A 10,507-nucleotide genomic window follows, 5' to 3' on the forward strand; every position below is an offset into this window, starting at 1 on the left:
TAGAGAAAACGAGCACAAACACAGGCACAAAGAAGACAAGCAGGCCGGGCGGTGGTGGCGCACGCCTTTAATCCCAGCACTCAGGAGGCAGAGCCAGGCGGATCTTTGTGAGTTCGAGACCAGCCTGGTCTACAGAGCGAGATCCAGGAAAGACACAAAGCTACACAGAGAAACCCTGTCTCGAAAAAACAAAACAAAAAAAGACAAGCAAACAGAGGATGGGCACGAAGCAATGCTGTAAGACTTCTAAACTGTATCAGGGAAAAGCAATTTAAACAAGAATTAAGGGAGCCATCTATTTTATTCACAGGCTGGAATAAATGAATTCAAAACTTAAAAAATAATTATAGTTTCTGAGAGACTTGTAAATTACCCCATTGTTTTTGCTACAAAATATTTAATTTTAAAAACGCCAAAAATTCTCTTTGCTGGGGGCTGCAGAGGAAGCTCAGTAGTTAAGAGTACATGTTGCTTCTGCAAAGAGAGGCCCAGGGTTTGCTTCCTAGCACCCGCCTGATGGATCGCAACCCTCTGGAAGTCCAGGTCCAGGGATCGGATGCCCGCCTCTGGCTTCCATAGCCACAGCTGCATATACATACAGGCAGACAAAACGCTCCTATATGTAAAATGAGATGAACACATAGAATAAAAAATGTCAAACTCCCTAGACCTGTGGGTTGCATACCTGATATTCACATTACCATTCACAGAAGTAGCAAAATTACAGTAATGAAATAGCAACAAAATGTTATAGCTGGGGGTCACCACAACAATCAAGATTCACAGCATTAGGAAAGGTGAGAACCACTGCCCTAGACTATGGTAAAAGTATTGGGGAAATTACTGGTCCTTCCTCCGTTTCTTCCTCAGCACTGAACTCAGGGCCTCACACAGCTAGACAAGCACTCTGTCACTGGGCTTATGTCCTAGTACCTAAATATTCCCTTATAACAAACGGTGCAAACTTACTCTGGAATACGTGATAAAAATAAAAGTGTGAACCAGTACAATAAGAGAGGGGAATCTGATCTTCTCCTAATTTCCTAAGCCTTTCTGTAGTCTGAAATACACAAAAACAATTAGTTATTGATCAGATAAAGAATTAAACACAATCGCTCAGATTCATCTTAGGAGTTGGCCTCTGCCAGTTCCTGACTAGACAGCCCCACTGAATACCAATTACACCCTTCAGGGTTGCAGCAGGCAGACTGTATCTGGACCCAGAAGACTGTATCTGACACTAAGCACAAAACTCAGGCGGTTGGTACAGGTGTTTCTCTTCCAAACAGGAGGCCGTGGGCTCATCTCCAGAAACATCTGGCAGAAACCTTGGTTGGTGGCCCATGCCTGATCCCAGCACTCAAAAGGTTGATGCAGGAAGGTCAGAAGTTCAAGTTGGGGGCTGGGGAGATGCCACCATGGTTAAAGCACATGACAACCAGAGTTTGGATCCCCAGACCCCACATAAATGCCAGGTGCGCACGGCTGCCTGTCAATTATCCCGGTTCCAGGGAGGTGGAGACAGAGAATCAGAAGTGGTAAGAGATCTGTGTTCATGCAGAGACCCTGACTCAATACAGAAAGTGGGAAGACAACCAAGGAAGACAACATCAATCTCAGGCCTCGACATGCAATGTACACCTGCACACAGATGCACCTGCACACAGATGCTCCTGCACACAGATGCTCCTGCACACAGATGCTCCTGCACACAGATGCACCTGCACACAGATGCACCTGCACACAGATGCACCTGCACACAGATGCACCTGCACACAGATGCTCCTGCACACAGATGCTCCTGCACACAGATGCTCCTGCACACAGATGCACCTGCACACAGATGCTCCTGCACACAGATGCTCCTGCACACAGATGCTCCTGCACACAGATGCTCCTGCACGCACACAGCACATATGCAGACACACGTAAACACCACAGACATATGCAGAAAAAATAAAAAGGTTCAAAGGCATGAAAAATAAAGCAAACGGATCTGTCTCAAATAAAGCAAAACCAGAGCACTAACTTCAAAGTATCAGTTACTAGTCATGTAAATGGTTAGTGTCTCTCATTCCTGTGCTCTTTATGTAACCATGTACCGAGGACGGAGCAATCGCTTACTGTCCCCTTGCTGCTCTAAATATCAGCGTCCATAGGAAGCACAGCACCAGCTGAATAACCAAGCAGTTGCTGGGCCAGGCATTAATTTTCCTCAAAGGACACCCATCAGAATTTGAAATAATGGTGATACTTGGAGTTCTTTCTGAAGCTCCACAAAATAAATGGTACTGAAGGCACACCTTAAGCTGGACTTGTGGACATGCCTGCCACCCCAGTAGTCAGGACTGGAGCTCAGTGATCCCGAGGAGAGTGATTTAAGAAATCTATTAAGGGTGTGTGTGTGTGTGTGTGTGTGTGTGTGTGTGTGTGTGTGTGTGTGTGTGTGTCTATGTCTGTATTTCTGAGTGTGTGTGTGTCTGTATTTCTGAGTATGTGTGTGTGTATTTCTGAGTGTGTGTGTGTGTGTGTGTGTGTGTGTGTGTGTGTGTCTGGCTGGCTCTCTGTGTGTCTGTATCTGTGTGTGTGTCTATGTCTGCGTCTCTGTGTATGTGTCTGTATTTCTGTGCGTGTGTCTGTGTGTGTGTCTGTATCTGTCTCTCTGTGTGTATCTGTCTCTCTGTGTGTCTGTGCCTGTGTGGTCCCAGGGAATCTAATCTAGTCCTCACACATGCTAGGCAAGCTCTCTCCCACTGAAGTACATCCTAAACCTTAGAAATAGAAATACTTTTTAAAGTACATATTAAGTACAATTCTCCAGTGGCTGGACAATTGGCTCAGTGGGACAATATTAGAACCCGTATAAGAATCGGATGAATATCAGGAGTGCCTTTAGTCCCACCTAGTCTTCTATGGGGAGATGAGAGTTATGGGCAGCTGAATCCACAGAACTCATGGGCCACTGCCCCAGTGCATACAGCAGAAAACAATGAACATGGGATCGAACAACTGAGGTGCCTACATTCATTCACATGAATGAACACACTCGAAGTAAAGCGAGTGACCTACAGCAAAATAATGTTAATATTGGCACAATGATGGACACACACACCAGTAAAACAGTTCATTAAGCCCAGGAAAAACAATTCAATACACAGCCAATGATTTTCAGCAGGGAAACTGACAATTTAACAGGAAAAGGACAATCTGTTGAAATTAAAAAACAAAAACATACTCTGAAAAATGGGAACAGCATAAAAGTTAACTTCTAACACACTACAGAGGTAAATTTTTGAGATGAAACCATGAAACTCAAACAAGCAAACAAGGATAGATCCTTATGATCTTGAATTTGGGAATGTTTTGTTTTAAACAACAAGAAAACAAAAGATATACTAGAAACACAGATCTTCAGCAAAATTCAATATTTCAGTGTATCAAAGAACCCCGCCAACAAAGCAAAAAGGTAGAACACAAGAAAACCTTTAGAACTGATACATTTCATGAGGGTTTAATATTCAGGGCACACAGAGATGTCTGATAACTCACTGACAAGAACGTAACACAATCTTGAAATAGCCAAAGAAGTGAATACATGGATTATTTGTTTATTTGTTTGTTTATTGCTGCCCAGCACACTGTGGAATGGAACCCTCATGTAGTCATGTGGAAAGTAATTTCAGTGGTTCCTCAAAAGGCTGGTCACTGTATGATCCAGCAAGTTCTTTTCAAAAGCACTGAACACAGACGGAGTCTGAGATCCTCAATAGTGGCTTTCGCAATAGTAAAAAGTAGATATAACTCAATTATCTATCAAGGAGGAAATGTACAACAAAATGTGGCATATTCTCATGATAAAGTATTGTTCTGTCCTAAAAAACCGAAGTTCAATACATGAAGTAACATGGATGAACCTTGAAAACACTGTAAGTGAAAAAGCCATATATAAAGGGGAAATAGTTTCAGATCACACATGAAATCTCTGAGACAGGCAGACACAGAGAGACGAGAAGTAGAACAGAGATTACCAGGGACCATGATGGAGGAGTAGAGAATCACTGCCCAATCAGCAGAGTCTATCTGAAATAAGGGAAAGTTCTGGAAACGGAAGTGATGATTTCAAAACATTCTGAATGCATAATGTATCACAAATCACAGCTAAGTATAATTAAATGGCAATTTTTAGATAATGCTATGGTAATATTTTATTTGTGATAAAATGTGATTTTATTTGTATGTTAATAAAGTTGCCTGGGGATCAGAGCTAAGAGCAAGCCATTAAGCAGAAGTCTGGTAGTGGTGGCACACGCCCTTAATCCTGATCACATGGCAGGCAGAATCTCTATGTGTTCAAGGACACAGCTAAGCGGTGACCCGAACCTTTAATCTCAGTATGAACCATAGAGACCTGAAGGTCTGTATAGACAGGCAGTGATGGGGAAGTCATGTGATTGGGTTTAGAACCAATGAGAAAGCAGAACAGAAAAGCAATAAAAAGACAGGACACAGGAAGAAGGTCTCTCAGGGGAAGGACAGGAGCAAGTGGTAAGATAAGGTGGTCTTAGCTCTTGGCTACTGCTCGATCTCTGGGCTTTTAACTCTTTATTTGGCTCTGTGTTTCTTATTTATTAAGACTGTTTAGAATTACATCTACATTATGCATAATCTACCACAATAAAAAGTACAATTATTACAATATTATTCACAGAATTTGAACAAATCTAAAGCCTGTGACAACAAAATTCTAAACCAACATGAACTGATAAAGTTGAAAGTAAATATTGACATTAAAATAGAGTACCCAATTCTTCGGTTATGTTAAAGGAAACCCCCACATGGGCCCAGAAAAGCCTGCTTTGGTAGCACGAACTTGGTCTTCAAACCACAAGGGAAACTCGGACACTGCACACCAACAGGAGCAAAGGTCAGTGAAGGCTGGAGGTCTCTAGTCCTCTATTTTTACTTTGTCACTATTTCCACATCTCAAACTCTCTCCTTATACTAGCCTAAAACTAGGATCCCCAAGAGAAAGTCTGCACACTCAAATATTTAACAATGGGGGTGTACAAAAAAAGAAAACTGCCCAAACCTGTACAACCCATGGGTTACAGTACAAACAGTAAGTGTGCAAGCCTCAGTGAAGGGGCAGTAGACTAATAAAAGGCTTGGTTATACAGAAACACCCCCGAGTCCCACGAGTCTGGCACCTGGTGCCAAGTCAAACTGCCCTCTGCGCTATTTTCTACTCACGAGTGCTGGTGTTCTTCACAAACTAATCAAGAGCTCGTTTCATAATCCACTAATCCTGAATTACAGCTGATGTTCTTAACCATAAAAACTAGAGCCCTGCCGTGCATCTAAGGGTAACTGCTCATTACAAAAAGTTCATGCTTTATTATCAGTCTGGCTAGCTCTAAGAAAACCATCTGTTTTGTGGGCAGTCTGAAATTTCAGAGAAGGAATAAATAACATCATAAACTAAAATGAGAAAACCCAGACAACAGGTCAAGGACTGGAAGAGAAAGGTAACACTGGTCCCAATGGGCAGTCACAAGGGATGGCCGCAGGAAAACAGATCCAAGGCCCTGCAGCTGCACCTCATGACGACTCCATCCTGTCCGGCATCTGTGCTGTCATGGTCTTCTCGGTGAGGAGGGACCAGCTGTGCGCCTCACTTGTACAAATGATTTATCTATCGGCATGAGGTGAATCACTAATAGGTTCTTTCCCAACCCTGAAGAATTCCAGAGTCACAGCAAGGATTATCAGCAAGCAATCTGCTTCTTAAGCAGGAGAGGAAAGCAGCTACAACTCTAAAGCAGCATTCGGCAGGCATTTCAGTGTGTCCAGAATGTGCTGCCAAGGGACCATTCATGTGCCTTATTGTTCTATTCACAAGAGACATGTTATCAGCCTGGATGTCCATCACTGAGGAATGGACACTGAAAATGTGATATGTAAATACAACAGTAAATGTACAGAACTAGGAAAATGATACTGAATGTTGCTCAGTCATGGAAATCAAATGTCACATGCTCTCTCTTTTCTGCGACTCCCAGTTTCAAATCTCAAATTCTGTGTGTTTGATTCTGAGCACCTATGGAAGCCAGAAACCAGAAAAAGGTCACTGTAAGAGGGATGCATTGAGGGAGGGGCCAGGAGAAGAGAGCTAATACAGAAGTGAAGCAGGGGTGCTGATGAGAACAGGAGAGAATGGGGAGCTGAGAGCGGGGGAAGAGTTAACTAAAACAAGGGAAATGCAAAAACTATGCAAACGACTGTCTTACACTCAAACTTTAAAAATACAGCCTGGACATGGTCCCTGCCTTAAAACCCAGCACTCGGGAGGCAGAGGCAGATGGATCTATGAATTAAGGCCAGCCTGGTCTACAGAGTGAGTTCCAGCCAGGCAGAGCTACATAGTGAGACCCTGTCTTCAACAACAAAAGACCCCAACAAACAAAAAACAGAGCTAGAATGATAGTTAAAAGTAGAGTTTGAGGAGAGATACCTTACATGGCTTAAAAAAAAAAAAAAAAAAAAAAAAAAAAAAAGCTCCCAGAAGCCATGGCTGTTCAACAAATGCCCCAGTGGCAGGTGTGGGAAACCTCCTTATGAGTTACTGTCCAGGTAGGTCCCCACAGGTCCCAAGCCATACAGGCTCCAGACATGCTTCCTGGTTGCCCGTTGGAATTAGGTAAGGCTGAAAACACCACACACGTTGGGTACGTGACAGAGTGAGATGGAGCCAGGGCTGGGCTGGACACCCCTCCCTGCCACATGGCTTCCACTGTCCCAGGAACTGGGACAGTCAATGGACCAGAGAAACATCAATTAACCCAGATGTGACTCCTACATCTGGGAGACCAACCTCAGTCAAGACAAGCCCACTTACACAATAATGGCACCACTGCTATGGGGGTAACCAGCTGCCATCTGAACCGATTTGACACCTACTCCACAGAAGGGATTCACCCATGTACGTAAGCCTGGTCAAAACCCACGGGAGGGGAAATCGTATACCCCTGGGAACAGCGATACTGCATACTGTAGCTTAGTAAATTGACATGATGTCAAGCCGCCTTCTAAATATTTATGTTTATACCCAATGACGTAGGCTACTCTCGGCCTTCATCAGAGAAGCCTCTTTCCAGCAAAGAGTGCAAACACAGAGACTCATGGCTGAGAATCAGTGATGGGTATGTGCTCAGCCCTCAACAAGACCACCCACCAAGGCTCAGGGAACACTGCCTAAGAGGGCACACAAAGAATCTAGGAGCCAGAGGACAGGGAGAAGGGCTCTGAAATGTCACTTCCCGGCATGACACAGCCACTGCCGTCACACATGCATAGCTGCTGTGGCTGCCTGCACTGGATCTGGCCCCAAAGGGCCCCTGCCGGGCTGGCCTGGATGGAGGAGGGCTTCAGGGGCCCCTTACCCTCACTGCTGGACCGTTGACTACTGACAGATGCGAGGGGATGGAGAAACGCTGCCCTCAGTTCTATACCCGCTGATGACACCCCCAGGCTCCAGTTGATAGTCTCAACTCAATGGTCCCACAGATGGCCCCAGTTAAATCACACCAGTCACAAAAACAAAACAAATTAGTCATGAGCCTCGGGAAGGAACTGGCAAGGATACGTGGGGCATGAACAGGGATGGGAGGGAGGTAAGAGGGAGTGAGGAAAGAGAAATCAGAGTACACTGTACACACATTTGAGATTATCAAATAACAAAATCAGTAACAAAAAAAAAGGGAGAAAAACAGAGCTCTTGTGATCTCTCATCTTACAAATTAATCAGATTCTTGATAAACTAAAACGAATACACAGAGTTAAAATAATTCCTATGAAAGTTAGCAAATGATTTGACTACAATCTAAAAATGATAGGCAAAGGAAATTGAGCAAATTGGAATGTTTGAGAACTCTACCTTGTGGATTTGGATTCTGGCTGTCAAATGTCTATAAACTGTCTTCTTAAGAATCACCAGATAAGTGATGCTGATAGTTCTACTTTAACAATATCGATCCATTTATTGACCGAAACCAAAAACAAAGCGCAGGGCGACATCCTTCCATGGCTCCAGGGCCTAACTGGGGTGGCAAGAGCACAGAGAACAACTAACAGACAGACAGACGGACAGAAATGCCGGGATCCAGGGGCCAGGCTCTCTGATGGAAGAACTCGGCACCCTGGAAGCAGTGCTTATTACCCACAACTGACAAGGGCGAGGGGCTGTTCCCTGCGGACAGACAAGGAGGCAGGTCAGCTGCTCTAGGCAAACACAGTCTCTCTCTGGCCGTTCACATCTGGGGAGAGAAAGCTATGGAGGACATCCTCGACACACAGACACACACTGTCATTCACACCTGGACCTGAGGAAGGCCCTGCCACCCCTGAGCTTCACCGGGGGAAGGCTCTGCCACCGCCACAGGGCTGAGGCATGGGAGTCCTTGCCTCAGCTGTGCCCACATCAACAGCACACGGTCACTCAGAACTTCCCTCCCTCCCTACGCCCCGGTAAATCCCATTTACCGGGACCTGAAATTAGACATACAATTTTATTTTACTTATTTGGGGCTTGTTTGACACAAGATCTCTCTATGTAGTCTTGACTGTCCTGGACTCACTGTGTAGACCAGGCAGTCCTCAAACTCACAAAGATCACCTCGTCCCTACCTCCCAACTGCCAGGACTAAAGGAGTACACCGCTATGCCCAGCCAACGTCACATCATTTTAATGCTCTAATCTAACAGGCCATTGGAATTGCTGCACTGATCTCTGTCATCTCTTTTCTAGAAATTTCAGTCTTATTCAGATGACATGGATGGACATGGAGGAAGGAGGTGAGGGAAGGAGGTGCGGAGGGCTGTACTGAGAACATGAAGAGAGGCTGGGACTCAGTGAGACCAGCAGACCAAGGCCTATCGGCGGAGCTCAAACTCCTCTTTTCAGAGTAACTGAGAGCTGGGGTCTAGGTCACGTGGACTGGTGGTTTTCAAAGAAGGGATGGTTACTGAAGCTACAGGATAGATAACGGAGAAGTTTAAAGTCAAGTAAGTTCATTCTGTAACTGAAATAACTTTTGTTTAGGATCAGCATTAACATGTAAGACTATGGCATACTGACAGCATTGTAAATTATTCCTATTTCTCTAGAAAACAACTACTTAATTTCTTTCCTGTTTTATACAGTCACTTTCATTTAAATTTATTATGTTTTCTAGTATGTAAAAAGTTAGAGTAATAACAGAGTCATTAACAAATAGGATTACACAGAAATTTTAAATCCCTGAGTGGTAAAAATCTACTATAAGCAATGTCAAAAGCCAAATAAGAAAACATAGACAATGTATATTACAGACTGGCTCTACTAATATACAATGGGTTGAACAGCTGAAATAAGGAAATCGTGAGACAATGGAGTAACATTAAAAATGTGAAAATGTACCTTCCTATTTATATTCAGTTAGCACAAATAAGTAAAAATGTTGGTATTAGTGGGTATCATGCTCTCACTATAGGAAGGGCCAAATGAAGTATCAACTTGAACACGTATTTCAAAACACAGCTGAGCCCAGTCCCCTGTAATCAGGAGATCCAGGTCATCCTTGGCTACATAATGAGTTTGAGGCTACAGAAGACCTTGTCTCAAAAGAACAAACCACCACCATACATAACTGTTTATGCATTTATCTATGTAACAGGAGCATATATACACACAAATGATACCTATGCACATACATATGCATATGTGTTTTTATGTATAAAGATACATATACTTACTGTATATGTATCAGGAACTTAGCTGTGTTCCTGATGGAGCCTAGAAACTCAGCACCCATCACTGACATACATGTCAAGGTCTGTATCTTGATTTCTTCTTGTGAGGAGAAACCAGAGCCACTCAGGGCAAGGACTAACTCCAAGCACTGAGGTTCATGGTAAGCCTTCTTATAAAGGGTAAAAATAATGACATGCTCATTAGAAAAAATTGTTCGGACATAAAAGGACAGAAGAGTACAGTGAGACATGGAGCAGTCTGAGAACCAAAATGCAGAGAGATAGTGAACCATCAATCATGGGGGAGGAAACTGTGAATTCAAACCAATTATAAATAGAATAATTCCAACAAGCATCACCAACACATGTACACACAGGAGATGAAACATGAGGAACTAACTGCATTTAATTGTCTTAGAGTGCCTCCTTCCCCACAGATTTTGCACTAGCTGCCAGGGAATTACGGTGGCCACACAGTAAGGAAATCAGACAGCGAAACAAGTGGTCAAAATCTGCACCTCAAATAACAGGCAAAACACACATAAAGATATGTTCCTTATGTAATATTCTACCCCAGGACGCTTACTCAAAATCACAGCAGGTAGACAACACAGCCATAATTAAACAAGAGGAAAAGGTAGGATACGTGCACACCCTTAAAACGTTCATGTAACAAAAGACAAAGAAATTGTCAACAACTATTCTAGAGGAAGGGATGCTT

The 10,507-nt window shown here is 43.6% G+C and overlaps 1 protein-coding gene across 11 annotated transcripts in view; it reads right to left on the bottom strand.

The window, feature by feature from the left end:
- Positions 1-10,507, bottom strand: part of Wdfy3 (WD repeat and FYVE domain containing 3) — a 253,981-nt gene that overhangs the window by 203,089 nt on the left and 40,385 nt on the right. The window lies entirely within an intron of this gene.

The sequence above is a fragment of the Peromyscus maniculatus genome, chromosome 10 (assembly GCF_049852395.1).
Source record: "Peromyscus maniculatus bairdii isolate BWxNUB_F1_BW_parent chromosome 10, HU_Pman_BW_mat_3.1, whole genome shotgun sequence".
Taxonomy (NCBI): Eukaryota; Metazoa; Chordata; class Mammalia; order Rodentia; family Cricetidae; genus Peromyscus; species Peromyscus maniculatus.